The sequence below is a fragment of the Rhinoderma darwinii genome, chromosome 2 (genome assembly GCF_050947455.1).
Source record: "Rhinoderma darwinii isolate aRhiDar2 chromosome 2, aRhiDar2.hap1, whole genome shotgun sequence".
Classification (NCBI taxonomy): Eukaryota; Metazoa; Chordata; class Amphibia; order Anura; family Rhinodermatidae; genus Rhinoderma; species Rhinoderma darwinii.
The window spans coordinates 470043371-470061231 of NC_134688.1; positions in this window are offsets into that span (position 1 = coordinate 470043371).

Genomic DNA, 17861 nt, shown 5'->3' on the forward strand with positions numbered 1-17861 from the left:
AAGATCATATAAACTATTATGTGACTTGTTTATTTTGGTTCCTAGGTAGGTTATATACCTCCAATCATTTTTAAAAGGAGATGTTCTAGAAATGGCAGACCACCTTTTCAAATCAATATTTATTTTTAATAAATCACATTTTGTAAGGTTGACCTTAAAATTAGAAATTTCACCATATGTCCTAAAAACATGTAGAAGAGTTTTGAGGGAAATTTTTGGGTTCGAGAGGGTAATCAGCATATCATCAGCAAAAGATGCAGTCTTCTGTTCTAAATCATTACATTTTAAACCTATGATATTAGTTCCTCTCTTATCATCTGGGATTATACCTCCATTATCATAGCAAATAGTGTTGGGGATAGTGGGAACCCTTGTCTTGTGCCATTTGTAATATCAAATGGGGATGAGTGGTAACCATTTATTTTGATTTTGGCTTGAGGGTTATGGTAAAGTGCCATTATTTTTTCTATAAAGTGTAAAGGAAGGCCACATTTTTGCAAGGTCAATCTGAGAAATAACCAGTCAACCCTGTCAAAGGCTTCTCGACCAGATATGAAGCCAACTTGTTTTAGGTTTATCAGATTTGGCATATATTTGTTAAGTCTGTTGGCGATGATTTTAGTGTATAGCTTAATGTGTGTATGAATTATGGCAATAGATCTATAGTTACTACAATTAGAGGGGTCTTTCCCTTCTTTCGGTATTAACGTTATATGAGCTGTCAGCAAGTCCCTCCCTAAGGGATTAGATGAGTTTATGCTATTAAAATATTGGGTCATATATGGGGAAAGGGTTGCAGCAAAGTTTTTATACTATGACATAGAGAAGCCATCTGTAACTAGGCTTTTCCGTTTTGGGCTAATTTTAATAACATCTTCAATTTTCTGTAAGGAAAAAGGTGAGTTCAATATTTGGCTTTGTTGCTCAGTAATATGTGGTAAATTAATTATATCTAAAATGTTGTTTATTTTTTGAGTTTTATCAGTTATGGAGTGAGATGTTTTTTCTAAACCAGGGGTCTCAAACTGTAAGTGGGCCACATATAGAAAAAATGGGAAGTTGACGGGCCGCATTACTTTCAAATTTGGTACAATACAAAATTATAGTTAATCAATTATTTGAACTACAATAACACTATATTACTATAATAATAATACTACATTACTATAATAATACTGCTAGGTTTAAAATTTGAGAGATTTCTCCACGTGCTTATTTCAACAATCCAGTTTTCCAGCTTAAGTGTCGCTAAATGCAGTCCGGAGGCTCAGATGACAGTGTTTGGCAGACACACATGTCAAGTTTGGGCAGCCGCTTTTTAGATTGTGGCACTATCTAGAGAGGACTCTGTGGCACTGAGTCCTCTGTAGATAATGCCACAGTACCCTCTGTAGATAATGCCACAGTGCCCTCTGTAGATAATGCCACAGTGCCCTCTGTAGATAATGCCACAGTGCCCTCTGTAGATAATGCCACAGTGCCCTCTGTAGATAATGCCACAGTGCCCTCTGTAGATAATGCCACAGTGCCCTCTGTAGATAATGCCACAGTGCCCTCTGTAGATAATGCCACAGTGCCCTCCGCAGATGTTGCCACAGTTTCATCCGCAGATGCTGCCACAGTGCCCTCAGCAGATGCTGCCACAGTGACCTTAGCAGATGCTGCCACAGTGCCATCTGCAGATAATGTCAGGGTTCCTTTCCCTGTTATTTCACACCGAATAACCACCTCTGTAAATTGAAAACGGAGGGCATGCGTGGAAGAAATACACCAGACAGAGTAGTGTTGGTACAGATTCTCCCTCAGTGAAGTAGGAAGTACAACTGAGCTTTATTACACAAAGAATTACAAGTTTCCTCCCTAGAGATGTGGGACATGCTTAAAGAGGCTCTGTCACCAGATTTTGCAACCCCTATCTGCTATTGCAGCAGATCGGCGCTGCAATGTAGATTACAGTAACGGTTTTATTTTTAAAAAACGAGCATTTTTGGCCAAGTTATGACCATTTTTGTATTTATGCAAATGAGGCTTGCAAAAGTACAACTGGGCGTGTTTACAGTAAAACTACAACTGGAGTACTTCCGCACATGCGCCGGAGACCTAGGAAATGGACACACCAGATTACACTCGTAAACAGTAGAAAGGGCTATATATACGGACAGGACACATAGCAGTTTACACCCCCTGAGGAAGCGATACTCGCGAAACGCGCGTTGGGGTGCCTCAACACCAGGATCACCTTACTTCTATGACCTCCATGGGTAAGCTTTTATTTAGTTATCCCCTTGGTTTCTGTTATGCGGACCTTGGTTCTCCTTTACATCGGGTTACATTAGGTTACTTTCTTTCCTTGCCCTATACCTGGGACCATGCAATAAGAGGAGTTAGACGTAACTCTCCTGATATTATCCTATAGATGCTACTTTTTCCTATTTGATATGCATGTGTCATTTGGTGGTGGGACAATACAAATGCTGTTTCAGTGAATCAGCATTGTCTGTATGGGACAGCATTGTGTTACCTTCCCCCAATAAACCCATAGCTAACAGAACCTTTTTCATTCAGTATTCATAGCATACCCGTGTGGAGGGTTTAGACAATTGATCCACTTATTCACTTTCTTTTTTAATACCTCGTTGTGTTTTTGTGCTTTTATATTTTGTATTTTGGATGTAATAATAAAATTATATATATTTTTCTGTGTACTTATGGTTCACGACTCCTTTTTCTCATGGTTTTCAATGTTATTTCGGAGTTTCGCTAGTTTATAGTCATGTTCTTGGAGGTGTTGTGACACCACTGTGTGGGTGACACCTAGCCAAATTACCATACCTGTGAGACATTTTTGTTGTTAACAGTAAAAGTACAACTGGGCGTGTATTATTTGCGTACATCGGGGCGTTTTTACTTCTTTTACTAGCTGGGCGTTAGGAATGGGAGTGTATGATGCTGACGAATCAGCATCATCCACTTCTGTTCGTTACCACCCAGCTTCTGGCAGTGCAGACACACAGCGTGTTCTCGAGAGATCACGCTGTGACGTCACTCACTTCCTGCCCCAGGTCCTGCATCGTGTCGGCCACATCGGCACCACAGGCTACAGTTGATTCTGCAGCAGCATCAGCGTTTGCAGGTAAGTAGCTACATCGACTTACCTGCAAACACCGATGCTGCTGCAGAATCAACTGTAGCCTCTGGTGCCGATGTGTCCTCGCTCATCCGACACGATGCAGGACCTGTGAGTGACGACACAGCATGATCTCTCGAGAACACGCTGTGTGTCTGCACTGCCAGAAGCTGGGCATTCTGAAGAGAAGTGGATGATACTTCTCGTCAGAACGCCCAGCTAGTAAAAGTAGTAAACATGCCCAGATGTAACACACATAATACACGCCCAGTTGGAATTTTACTTTAAACACGCCCAGTTGGACTTTAGCAAGCCTCATTTACATAAATACAAAAATGGTCATAACTTGGCCAAAAATGCTCGTTTTTTAAAAATAAAAACGTTACTCTTATCTACATTGCAGCGCCGATCTGCTGCAATAGCAGATAGGGGTTGCAAAATCTGGTGACAGAACCTCTTTAAGCCCTATTGGCTCTATTCAGTTGTGAGTTCATCTGTACACTCCTCTTGCATTCCAGGGGCGGTGTATCCATAGGCGTGTCCCTGATGCAGGCTCCATCTTGTTGCATACATTCAAGTTCTTTGTGAAATATACTGATATTTAGTTTATGTATAGCACTCTGCCTGGGATTCCAGCACTGCTACGGACATCACTGTCCATATATGGACATGTATGTCAGGGGCAACCACAGAGCTGGAGTCCCGGGTAGAGCGCTAGTAGGCTCTTCCTGTTACTCCAGCTGTGCTCCTGACATCACTAGACTCCTGCTCTGGGGAAGCCCCTGACATCACTGTTGATGTATGGACAGCGATGTCAGAGGCTTCCCCAGAGTCCCGGAGCAGAGCCTATACTAGAGCTCTGCCCGGGACTCCAGCTCTGGGGAAGCCCCAGACATCGCTGTCCATATGTGGACAGCGATATCTGGGGATTCCACAGAGTTCCGGAGCAGAGCCTATACTAGCACTCTACCCGAGACTCCGCTCTGGGGAAGACCCTGACAACACTGTCTATATATGGACAGCGATGTCAGGGAATTCCACAGAGTCCCGGAGCAGAGCCTGTACTAGCGGCTCTGTGTCCCGCGGGCCACAAATGACATCCCCAGGGGCCATATATTGCCCGCGGGCATCGTGCTTTGGACCTCTGTTCTAAACCATAAAGCTCAGAATAGTATGAGCAAAATACTTCTGCAATTTCTTTATTCTCATGTTTTAATCTTTCATTCCTATCTTTTATTTTCGGGATAAACGAGAGAGAGTGTTGCTTCTTGATAAGGTTAGACAAGTTTCTCCTGCATTTGTGACCTTGACGATGTAACGTCCGCAGTCGCTGACCACAGACTTCTCTCTTCTGCCACCGCCTTCCTTTCCGGAGATGCCAGCACATGCGGCCGTCCTGTCCCGCAGTGACCACTAGGGTGCGCGAGTGAGCTTAGTCCCGGCCTTAAAGAGCTAGTGCACACACATATGTAAAATTGAACTGATTGCTCCCAGATCACCCTGGACTATAAGAAGGGCCCTGCCCCTTCCTTCATTGCTTGAGCGCTGTTGTGTTTTCCCGTGTCAGTCTAGCAAATCGTCCCTTAGTGTTTTCCAGTTCCTAGTGTTCCCGTACCTGCTACCTGTATCCTGTGCTTTTTTTCCTGTGCCTTAAAGAGTTGTAGTCGTGTTGTACCACCGGTCTGTCTGCTGTCCGGAGATGCCAGCACATGCGGCCGTCCTGTCCCGCAGTGACCACTAGGGTGCGCGAGTGAGCTTAGTCCCGGCCTTAAAGAGCTAGTGCACACACATATGTAAAATTGAACTGATTGCTCCCAGATTACCCTGGACTATAAGAAGGGCCCTGCCCCTTCCTTCATTGCTTGAGCGCTGTTGTGTTTTCCCGTGTCAGTCTAGCAAATCGTCCCTTAGTGTTTTCCAGTTCCTAGTGTTCCCGTACCTGCTACCTGTATCCTGTGCTTTTTTTCCTGTGCCTTAAAGAGTTGTAGTCGTGTTGTACCACCGGTCTGTCTGCTGTGTTACACCACCCCTGGTGTCTGCTGCTGAGCCTAGTCATCGCTACTGTCTGAACCACCACAGGTACCCTTGCTTGAACTATAGACTTTACTTGATACTCTGTATTGGCCAGCTGCTATCCCGCCACGGCGGTACGGCACAGTGGGTCCACATCCCCACAGATCGTGACAGACGATAGGTATTAAATTTAGCAAAATATATATTTTTTTCGGAGTTATAGTTTAATAATTCCTTTAGTGCCATTGTCATATTAAACAGATATTTTTCCATTTTTAAGCAAACAGATATTTTGTGTTGTAGTTCTAATATTTTGATTTGTTCCAGTGTGTCAGATTTTTTTTTTTTTTTTCTTTTTTTTTCGTAGATCCTAATTTCAATTAGGTGACCTCTCATAATGGCTTTTTGAGCTTCCCAAGTATTCGGGGCACAGTTGTTATCTGGGCAATTGTCCTGTAAATAATATTTAATGCATTTAAGAATATGCGCTTTGTCTTCTGTGCTTACTACTAATAGGCTATCATTAAGTTCCGAACTAAATGGCTGTTTATTAGAATTATTACATAATGACATTTTAAGTAGAATAGGTACATGATCTGAGTGCGGGATTGAGCCACAGTTCACCTGATCAATGGAAGCAATTAAAGAGTGTGGGATGAATTAATAATCCATTCTAGAATATTTTTTGTGAACTGCCGAATAGAAGAAGTAATCTTTTGTAGATGGGTGACGGATACTCCAAGAGTCTACCAAGTGATCATCTGCAATAATTTTTTTTTAATATTTTTAATTTTTTATAAGGGATTGTGGAAAGATTATTTGAAGTGTCCAGAGAGGGTTGTAACAGAGTGTTAAAGTCTCCACCTAGGATGAGTTCTCCTTCCTTAAAGTTATCTAACTTTTGCAATGCTTGTGTAATGAATTTTTCTAGTGATATGTTAACAAATACAAATCTGCCTTCAGGATCTGAGGCGACATCCTTGATCACAAAGGGAGTATTTTTGTTGATAATTGTTGTCACGAACACCACTTCCCGCACAAGTGACTTGGATGATATTGTAAAGGGGAACTCCGCTTGTCCACTCTCACTCTTACACACGCCTATCGCAACAGGCTAACAATGAGTGAAGCACACCCCAAAACCAGGTCACACATCCACACAAAACGCTGCCACCACTTGCCGTATTAGGCCGACAAGAGGCTCCTCCTGGTAACGCACACGTCCACACAGGCACACACCGAATCTAGATAGCATTCAACAGGTTACGCTTTTCCTCTTCAAGGTTGTGGGTAGGTTTAGAGCAGCAAGGAACAAACTTATTAATTTTAAGGTTTAATATATGAAAGTACAGTGCTTACAAAAAAGGTTACAAAAATTATGTAAATAAAATGACATACATATAAGCAAAACAGTTACAAAATAAAAGGGAATAAAGCAAAGAATAACAGACCTCTTACGTATTTGATAGGTTAGAGATCCCGCTGAGGAGAACAGCTTGAAGGTGGAAAGAAACTGAAATGTGGTCGCATCTCCTGTGGTCTGACACTGTGTGTTTCTTGGTATGCCATTATAAACGTTCCAAACAAGACCCCTCACCCCTCCTCCTGGTCAGGTGGGAGGAAGATGGCTAATTACATGCAAAACAGGGAAAGTTGCCGGACACAATTCTAACCGGTCAGCACTCCTTATATGAAACTTGTAGCGAGCTACTATGTCCGACAAGTTCCCGGGCATATATCTACCAACCTTGGCATACCAAACAAGACAATGAAATACTAATAATTGTAACCAACATTCAGTTCTGGGGTTTCTCATGGTCCGAGAATACCTGCTCTTGAGACCCCAGGAGCGTCTGAGTTCCTGGATCATATACACCTAGCTGGGTTATATACAATATGAATTATGACATGGGGGCGGCTTTGAGAGATTATATTTATTTTGTCCCATACAGCCATTTCTGTAGACATGTGGGTACTGGAGTATTGTTGTCTGGCTTCCAAAGCATTGACTTTATTAGCAACCAGGTGTGATGGGAGCCCCACAGAGACAACGTTGGTCCTTGTATTGACAAGCAAACTAATTTGATTATGTCTCTGGAAAAGGACATCCTGGTTTTCCCCCAGAGTCAGAGAGATTTACCTGATGCATGGTGTAAAGGGTTTGCCAGACACAGGTTCTGTGTCAATGCCCAGGGGGTTAATCAGCCTTCATCAGCTCCAAGGTCTGCTAGACTGACGCGATCTGTTACCACTCAGGCTTGCAGGCTGAAGAGAGGGAGAACCTATCAAAGCCTGGCCTGACGGTTCTAGCTCCCGCCCTTGGTTTATTTATACCCTCATTTGCCGCATGTTCCCTGCCTGTGATTGTCTGGTTTCCTGGATCTGCGATTCCTGCTATTTACCTGATTGACTGCTGTTACTTATTGACCCTGGCTTGCCTGACTATTCTCCTGCTCTGATTTTGCTACTACGAACTCTCCTGGTTTTATTCGGCTTGTTCACCACTGCCTGTTGCTCACGGTGTTTCCGTGGGCAACTGCCCCTACTTCCCCCTTTGCTTCCGTGTGCCCTTGTCTTGTGTTGTCTGTCTTGGACTTACTGAGCGTAGGGACCGTCGCCCAGTTGCACGCCGTCACTTAGGACGGGCCGTGCAAGTAGGCAGGGACTGAGTTGCGGGTAGATTAGGGCTCACCTGTCCGTCTCCCTACCCCGATTCATTACACATGGGCTTTAAAACATAACTCACAACACCTCTCCCTTTTATAGATGGCATGGAAGATTGATTCACAACATGAAAATTAAGAATATTACATCCCCAAAGACTGGTTCATTACAATTATGGATACCCGTTTAGATTTTTTCCAGGTTGAAAATGAATTATACCATTTCGTGTAGATTTTATTTTAAGTGAGGGGTGTATAGCTTTTCTTAAAATGGGTTTCTTGGATAAATGCGATATCTACTTTCTCTTTTTTTATGTAGTATTTGAGATCTTTTTTTGTTGAATATGGATGCCCTTAACATTATAGGAGGCCTGTTTAAGTTGAGTGATATGTTTGAATATGTTTATCTCCAATGCAGCAGAGACAAGTAACTTGGTAGGGGATTTTAACTTGGGGAAAGTTATGAAGATAGGCATATATATTTTATAAGCCTACAAAATGAACAAAAGTTAAGCTGCCAGTTGAGAGCAAGAGAAACTATTTCCCAACTAAACTGGGTTAGAAAGTATAAATCACATTCCCGGGGGGCAGGATCTGAGTTATTGAAAATATGTTTAAGATAACTGTATAATGACAGAGATATAAGACCCTCAACACGTCTTAGAACATGTAAGATATAAAACAGTAAATTATTAAGTACTAACGAAGTAAATTCACCTGTTTTCGTAAACAAAAGCATATTATATTTGTTACTCACGGCCTGAACCAGATATTAAATCCAGACAAAATTTAATGAACAAAGGAGCTATAGTTTCAGTCTTGTTGCCATCTTTCTTTCCTTTTAGGCATTTTCCCTACTTCAGGGTCGGTCTTTCTCATCTTTTTGTTTTCTTTGGGTGTAGCAGTCTCACAATTTTCTGGTCTCGGGAGTGTAGGAAGGCCGAGTTGATCCTCTGTATTGGTCCAATCGGGTATTTGCAGGTGATTCAGATCTCATTTATTCAGTACATATTCCAGATCTTCTGGAGTATTGATTGTTAAGGATTTACCATTAAAGGATAGTGCTAGTCCAAATGGAAACAACCATCTATAAAGGATGTTCCTCTCTCTTAGTATTGTGGTAAGAGGTTGGAGTTGACGTCTCATTTCTAATGTCAGTCTGGACAGGTCATGGTAGACGATCACTTTATTTTCTTTGTATTCAATCTTTCTAGCATATCGAGCTTTTTGGAGTATTTCTTCCTTTACTCTGAAGCTCTGTAAGCAGCATAAAATATCTCTGGGTTTGTCAGGACTGACCGATTTAGGTCGAAAAACTCTGTGCGCTCTCTCAATTCCCACACATTTTTTTCTGTCTTTCCCCAGTAATTCATTAAAGATCTGGCTAAGAACAGTAGGGATTTCTTTGTCAGTCACAGCTTCTGTAATACCTCTAATTCTTAGGTTGTTTCTCGTTGACCTGTTTTCGAGGTCACCAATATGGAGATTTTGTAGCTCGAGTTCTCTTTGTTTACTCAGCAAACTGTCCGAGACTTTTTCAGAGTGTCAGATAATTTAAGAACAGGTATCTTCCAATTCTATTGAAAGCTTGGTTGACGTCATTTTGCATTTCGGTCAATTCTTCTTTCAAAGTTTGTGTAAATTCCTTGAACATATTTCGGATGCATTCAGTTGTGGGCAGAGCTTGAATGTATTTTTTAAGGTCAGTTGGGTGTTGTGGTGCAGGTTCATCATCCTCACTTTTTGACCATGTCCCAGAAGAAAAATTTTCGTATACATTTTTAGTATATCGGTTTTTGGCTTTTCATTCGAACAGTGTCCTTGGGTTCCTTCAAAGGACAGTTTTTTATGCGATTTTCCCAATTCCTGACTTTTCTTAGGTGTTTTACTGTCTTTGGCCTGGTCGTCGCCCAAATTCTTAGAGGATTTACCCATTTTGTCCTATTTCTTTATGTCCTGTTTCTTAACTTGTTGAGAGGTTTTATTGATTATTATGTCATTCGCAGTATTTCTACATTAAGGATTTGAAGAAGGGGTGGTTAGTAGAAATTAATTTAATCACATTCTGTGTAGATCATCTTAGTAGTTGAAGGAATGTTTATAGTAGACCGCTGGCAGTCTTAAGAACTTGGAGCCGTGCTCCTTATCTTAGTAGTTAAAGAAATATTTATAGTAGACAATCCGGGTAGAGTGGTGTTCTCCTTTAAGAAGTTACATTGTATGAACCACTTCTGCATAAAATGGGTCTGTAATGCTTTATATGAAAATGAGTCACAATACCATAGTCCTGTAAATGTGAATTTATATAATGCAGATGCACTGTTTCCCTGCTTTAATTCCTGTGTCAGGGATTTCTGTAGCATCTTTGAGTCCTCCACATTAATTCTCCCCCAAGGGAACGGCCAGCCTGTCACAGAAATATAAGCTTTGTTTCCACCGGGTTGCTCCGACTAGCCTGATGGTGGCAAGCAGCGAGAAGGTATGTCCAGCAAGCAGTGTCTCTGAGGAGGGATCTATATGGCTTGTCCCTCACCTGCGTTTCCGATGCCCAATGCGCGCCAATCGGCATTTAAAATAAAGGCTGCGGCTCCAGTGGTGGCAGTAGGCCGCAGGTCGTAACTCGGTCCAATGAAGCCCAAAACGGCTCCAAAGTCCCCCAAAGTGCGGCGATAAGCCTCTGATGACAGCCAGGTCCGTTTATTATAGATAGTGGGTAGGATGGCTTGTAATTTCCTTTTTTTTTTATCTGTCAGCCTGGGAACTTAGGAGAAAAGCATCTTCTCTGTACTCCTTCAAGCTCCGACCCCCCAAGTCGAAAATGTTTTATATCTGAGGAGGCCATATAAAATGTGTAAGACAAACATCGCGCACCACCGATAAAATTCCAGTTCCACAAAAATCCTGATGGTGGCAGCATCATGCTGTGGAGATCATTTTTTAAAGTCAACAACGAAAATTGCAAAAGGCGACATAGTAATAGCCCAAATATAAAAGCTGCACATGACGGGCTACACTGTATAACAACGACGATAAAGGGGATTTTCACCAAGAAGGTAAAAATTACAGTGTTCTAGTAAATTAGAAGCAGCAAATGTTTGGTAGTTATATTTTATTTTCCTACAGAGATATTGTCATGTTTTGGTTTTGTTTTGGCCACCATTTATGCAAAAGCGACCACAAGAAGTGCAGCCATATCAGTTGTCACCTTTGAATTACAGTAGTTTCTCGGTGAATTGTAAAGGGGGTTTTACACTGGGCGATTATAGGGCAGACAAGCGTTCATAGAACTCTCGTTCCCGATAATTGCGCTGTGTAAACAGGGCAGCCATCAGCTGATGAACGATCAAACGCTGGATCATCTGCTAATCGTATCATTTTAAAAAAAGTAAAATATTATCGTTGTCGGCAGCACATCTTTCTGCCGACATGATAATAATGTATGGGGACGAGCGATCGGAGTAACACATCCATAGCTCCGTGTGACAGGAGCAAACGTGCGCTGACCTTCTATGTCTCGTTGATCGGTGCTCGCTGCACCGACCGATTATCGGACGGTGTAATAGGGCCTTTACTTTGCTATAGATTGAACATCGTAGCAAAATTACACTTTTACCATTGAAATCTCTGAAGCTAACTTAAGCGTGACAATAAAATGGCTACACTTCCTGTCTTATCCCAGGTATCTACAAGCCCAAAAGTGCATATAACCACAGGATTGGTCATCAGTATATGATCAGTGGAGATCCGACACACAGGCCCCACACCGATCATCTGTACCGGCTGCCTCTGGGCGCCGAAGGCTATGCAGGGGTAAGTGCCGGAAGCAGAAGGCCCCTGTATAGCGACTGTGCTGGGTCACAGCAGCTCTGCTCCTATTCATTTGAATAGTTGCAGAACTGCAGTACTGCAGCATGGCCGCTAGTGGTTGGAGCCTTCTCCTTCCGGCACTGACCCATGCATAGCCTCCCATGCCTGGAGGCAGCCGGTACAGATGATCAGTGCGGGGTCCGGGTGTCGGATCCCCATCGATTATATACTCATGACCTATCCTGTGGATAGGTCATCAGTATGAAAAACAGCCCCCAACCTGGACAACCCCTTTAAGTGGTTCCCGACCGCTGGCTGTTTTTACGGCCAGCGGTCAGGGTCCTTAAAACCCGAGCCATAGACTTTTTACGGCTCAGGTTTTAACTTGCTGCCCGAGCGATGGGGCCAGAGGCGTAGCTAGGTTCTCCAGCACGCGGGGCAAAGATTCAGTTTGGCGCCCCCCCCCCCAACCTCTTTCCCGACATCTCCTTCCCCCTCGCCGTGTTTGTTTTCTCTACCAATCGACGTGTCATTTCTTTTTATGTAACGCGAGCATAAAATTATTTGTACATTTCACAAGCAATATGGTTCTATACACAACACCAGAACCAAGCTCAGTACATATATACAGCCCCAGAACCCAGCTCAGTACATATATACAGCCCCAGAACCCAGCTCAGTACATATATACACCAGAAGCAAGCTCACTACATATATACAACACCAGCACAAATACAGCTCAATTTAGTGCAACCCCTGCCGTATAGGTGTGTACGGCGTAAAACTACAGCTCCCAGCATGGCCCGAACAATGGTAAGGATATGCTGGGAGATGCCGTTTCACAAAAAATAAATCCTATCATAATCATTCCACCCATCATCTCGCTGCAGATCATACAGTGACTACAGTGCTGATTAGAGGCAGAATGAACATTTACATTAAGTGACTCACCGGTGACGTCTCAGATTCTAGTTATTTTTCTCCATCCGGTCCAAACCTCTATGATGACTTCTCCCGGTCCATTTCTGCAGTTTGCCGCTCACATGTCTTCAGCTTCTCACTTTTCCAACATTTCTGCACCTATAAATAAATATAAATTATCATTATACCACACACTACGCCCCTAAATATAATAGCGTCATACACTGCACCTCTAATTATAATAGCACCATACACCATGTCCCACACATACACACACACACACAAACACACACACACACACACACACACACACACACACACACACACTGTGCCCCCTGTAGATAGTGCCTGCCATAGAGCCCCCTGTATATAGTGTCCCACAAATAACTCCCCCTATAGTGCTCTACAGATAGCCCAACCATGTATGTAGCCCCCTGTAGATATAGCCCACCCCTGTATATAGTGCTCCACATATAGTGTTTCACAGATAGCCCACCCCTGTATATAGCCCCCCCTTGTACATATAGTCCACCCCTGTATATAGTGCTCCACTAGATAGTCCACCCCTGTATATAGTGCTCCACAGATAGCCCACCCCTGTATATACTATATTCAAGGGTGGGCTATCTGTGGAGCACTATATACAGGGGTGGACTATATGTACAAGGGGGCTATATACAGGGGTGGGCTTTCTGTGGAGCAATATAGGGGGAGCTATTTGTGGGATACTATATACAGGGGTGGGCTATATCTACAGGGGGACTATATACAGGGGTGGGCTATATCTACAGGGGGACTATATCTACAGGGGGACTATATCTACAGGGGGACCATATCTACAGGGGGACCATATCTACAGGGGGACCATATCTACAGGGCTGGGCTATACACAGGGGGGCTATATCTACAGGGGTGGGCTATACACAGGGGGGCTATACACAGGGGGGCTATATACAGGGGGAATATATCTACAGGGCGACTATATCTACAGGGGGGCTATATACTGGGGTGGGCTATCTATGGAGCACCATATACTATATAGCCCACCCCTGTATATGGTGCTCTATAGACAGCCCACTCCAGTATATAGCCCCCCTGTAGATATAGTCCCCCTGTATATAGCCCCCCTGTAGATATAGTCCCCCTGTATATAGCCCCCCTGTAGATATAGTCCCCCTGTATATAGCCCCCCTGTAGATATAGTCCCCCTGTATATAGCCCCCCTGTAGATATAGTCCCCCTGTATATAGCCCAGCCCCGTAGACAAAGTCCCCCCCGCAGATACAGCCACACGTCTATTACAATTTTTTTTTTTTTTTATCAAACTCACCTTATTCCCGCTCCCACGCCGTCCGGCATCCATGGAGACCTGCTCTCTTCTGCGCAGGTCTCCAGGGGGTTGAACGCAGCGTCTATGAAAGGCGCTGATTGGCTGGGCAGGATAACTTTCCCTGTCAGTCAGTCAGCGCCTTTCATCGACGGAAGCATCACTGGTACAAAAGGTACCAGTCGCTTCATTCGTGGAGAGGCGCTGAATGGCCGGGCACGGAACGTGCCCGGTCATTCATTGCTTCTAATTGTACCTGTGTCCTTGCGACACAGGTACAATTATAGTGCAGGAGGAGGTGGCGCTGGCGCCGGCGCCCCCCTCTGAACTGCGCCCGGGGCATATGCCCCGCTTGCCCCCCCCTAGCTACGCCCCTGGATCGGGCAGCTGAATGTCGGGTCACCGGCTGTCAGTGACTGCCGGGGACCCTGTCTCTATTGCTCCCGGTTATCATGTAACTGGTCACATGATCGCCGGGTGCCGTTAGTGGCAGGCTGCTGCTGGGTCTTACTATACCCAGCACAGCCCTATTAGTGACAATCGTCACTATGAGAGGGCTGATTTCCCCTGTAACTGGGGCTGCTGTGCAAAAGAAAGAAAAAAAATACATAAAGTTCCCCAAAGGTCTTTTTTGACCTTTGAGGGACAGACCATAGTAATAAAAAAATAGTAAAGGAAAGTGCAAAAAAAAATTAATAATAATACACATAAAATACCCACCCCAAAAAAAAAAACGTTCCCCCCGCCAATCATTGTTGTGACGCTAGCGCTGACCCAAAACTATGTTATTACCAAAAAAAATAGCTGAAACGTAGAAAAGCTTATTTTTTTACTATTATTTTCAAACTTTAAGAATAAAAATTCTAAAATAGCAAAAAGGTGTGTATAAAAACGATAAAAAAAAGAAACCTGCATTGTCTATGGAAAAAACATTGCAAAAATCACGTCGTTAGCCCAACAAATAAAAAAGTTATAGCCATTTAACTAACGCGTGCTAAAAATGGCTAACCGGTGTCTAGTCCTGAAGGCGCAAAATAGCCCGGTCCTGAACTGGTTAATGTCCTTTAACACTGTCCTCAGGATGCAGATGCAGTTGAATCCAATTCTGAAGTATAACGTCCGTGGCTGCGGGCTGTCAGCTCCAGCCTCCCGCTGACAGCCGCAGCCACGAGTCGGCAAGCGCTGGCCCCAGCCTCCTCCTCAGGAGACGCCAGCGCTTGCATCCACTCACCTTCGCCGGAGCCCGCACATCTTGAACGACATTTGACCCGTGAGTACCCTGGGCTATAAGAGGGGTCCAGCCCCCTAGTTCGATGCCTGAGCGTTGTTAGTTTTCCCAGTCTGTCTTGCAAATGGTCCCTTAGTGTTTCCCATTCCTGTTGTCACCCGTACCTTGTTCCCCGTTCCTGTTTCCGTGCTTTGCCCTAGTATCTAGTCGTGCCACGTCCAGAGGAATCTGGCACGTCCTGTGTCATCTGCCACGTACAGAGGAATTTGCCACGTCCGGAGGAATCCGCCACGTCCTGTGTCATCTGCCACTTCCAGAGGAATCTGCCACGTCTGGAGGAATCCGCCACGTCCTGTGTCATCTGCCACGTCCAGAGGAATCCGCCCCGTCCTGTGTTATCTGCCACGCCCGGAGGAATCCGCCACGTCTGGCGCAACTTGCGGCTCCTGTGTCATCTGCCACGTTTGGCGCCATCTGCTGCACCCATCTCATCTGTGCCAGAGCTGCGGCCACCATCTGGACTATTCAGGTACCCTTGTGCGGGACATTGTATTTCTGGGGTGTCCTGTTGTTTGGCCTCCTCCCTCCTGCTGCGGCGGTACGGCCTAGTGGGTCCACTAACCCGCTTCGTGACATGAAGCAAGGAACGGTCAGCTCCCTGCTTCAGCATTAGTACAGAGCGATCTCCTCCACTTGTTGAGTAGTCCCCGGGCAGAGCGCTACTTTAAGTGCTGAGTCCGGGGAAGCCCTTGACGTCACTGTCCATATATCACCAGTTGTCCCTTTTTGTGATACTTGAAAGATGGGCGGTATGTATAAGGTGCTATGTATCATCATCACAACAACATTGAATCACAAATAGTGACATGTAATGAGTATAGAAACACTTCTCAGCCCCAAAATAAGAGGCTGAATATTTTGGGGGGCTCAAATGGATTAACATTTAGTCAATCTAATCTGCTATGTGTATAAAATGGAAATGGAAACACTACTGCCAGACTGGGGCACCCCCCCCCCCTCCATCTTTACAGAACATGCTCATGGCCACTTTTAACCTCTTAAGGATATGGCCTAGTTTAGGTCTCGAACGCTATGGACATCTTTGCAGCATTTTTTTTATTTTTTTTATTGCATTACACATATTATGTGAACAAAAAAATGTTTTGCCCTGTTTTACTATCTACAGGGGGCACTGTGTGGCACTTTCTTCAGCGGTGGGGGGGGGGTGTAAATCTTATTTATTGTGCTGTTCTGTCAAAAAGAAAATAGCAAATATCAGCAGGCACCACCTTCTTCACTAGTATAGACAGTTACATGTTACATCTCTAAATGTCTGTAGGAGAAAAACTGGAGACAATCATGCACACACAGGGGACCATATATATATAATTTTTGAAGAGCGCCATTACTATTGCAGTGGCGCCATCAGTGTCTGGGTGACTGCCACAATGAATTGTATCTGCGTCCTCAGGAACCAAATACAATTGACTACTATGGAGGTGTAGGGAGCTATCAGCTGCCTGCTCCACCATTCACTAGTGTCGTGGAAGTCAATGGCTCAAAATATATTAGACTGAAATTTAGACGATATCAATAGTCGTTCCTCCAGACATTCCAGCAGTAGGGTATCCTTTCCTTTGATCCCTCACTGTATTGAACGTCAAGAACAGACAAAATGCTGCCAATCAACAAATTACAAGAGAAAATTCTTCAACACAATCGACATTTGTGAACCTCCATTGATTCAAGCAGGAGTTGGTCAAATTAATTTCAAACATCTACAAACCCCTTGCTGCCGGGGGTTCATACAGCCAGTGATCTATTTTGGTGATAATTTCTTTAGGGGCCCTGGTTGTGAGCCAATACCAATGTCTTTAATTTTTGGGGGGGATAAACATATGTCTTGGGGCTTGTGCTCCTTTTAGGACCCTAGCAATGCCCCTGGACGCCATTGATTAAAATTAGAAATACAGCAATGCTTAGGTTAAAAAACAATTCTCAGTTTAAACAAATCTCACTCTAAGGGCGGATTTACATGAACGTGTAATAAGTCCGTGCAACGCGCGTGTTTTTCACGCGCGTCGCACGGACCTATGCTCACGACAGGTCCTATATTTCTGCGTTTTTTGCGTATCACGCACCCATTGAAGTCAATGGGTGCGTAAAAATCACGCGCACCACACGTAAGCACTTCCGTGGGACGCGCGTGATTCGCGCAACAGCAGTAAAACTATGAATGTAAACAGAAAAGCACCACGTGCTTTTCTGTTTACAAACATCCAAACGGAGTGTCATAATGATGGCGGCTGCGCGAAAATCACGCAGCCGCGCATCATACGGGGCTGACACACGGAGCTGTTAAGTGTCTTTTGCGTGCGCAAAACAACACGTTTTTTGCGTGCGCAAAACGCACACGCTCGTGTAAATCCGCCCTAAGAGGGACCTATGGTAGAATTACAGTGTAAACTGACACTTACAAATGCCCATCAGAATAGGAAAGAGAGAAGGAACGGTATAATGCAGATTTATTTGTCACGTTAGGTCTATGAAAAGCTGAGTAATGAAACTCCTTGGCATATAAACGAAATAGGATATGAAAATATATGTATTTAGTTATTTTTTTGCTTTCAATCAGTTCATATATTTAGTATATTTTGTTTAATAGTGTTTAACATTTGCTTGTAAAGAGTAACAATCAGTAATGTTCACTAGTATAAGGCTCTGATAAGGTCCACGTCTCATGGTTATATGTAGTGCATTATGTTGCCAATCATT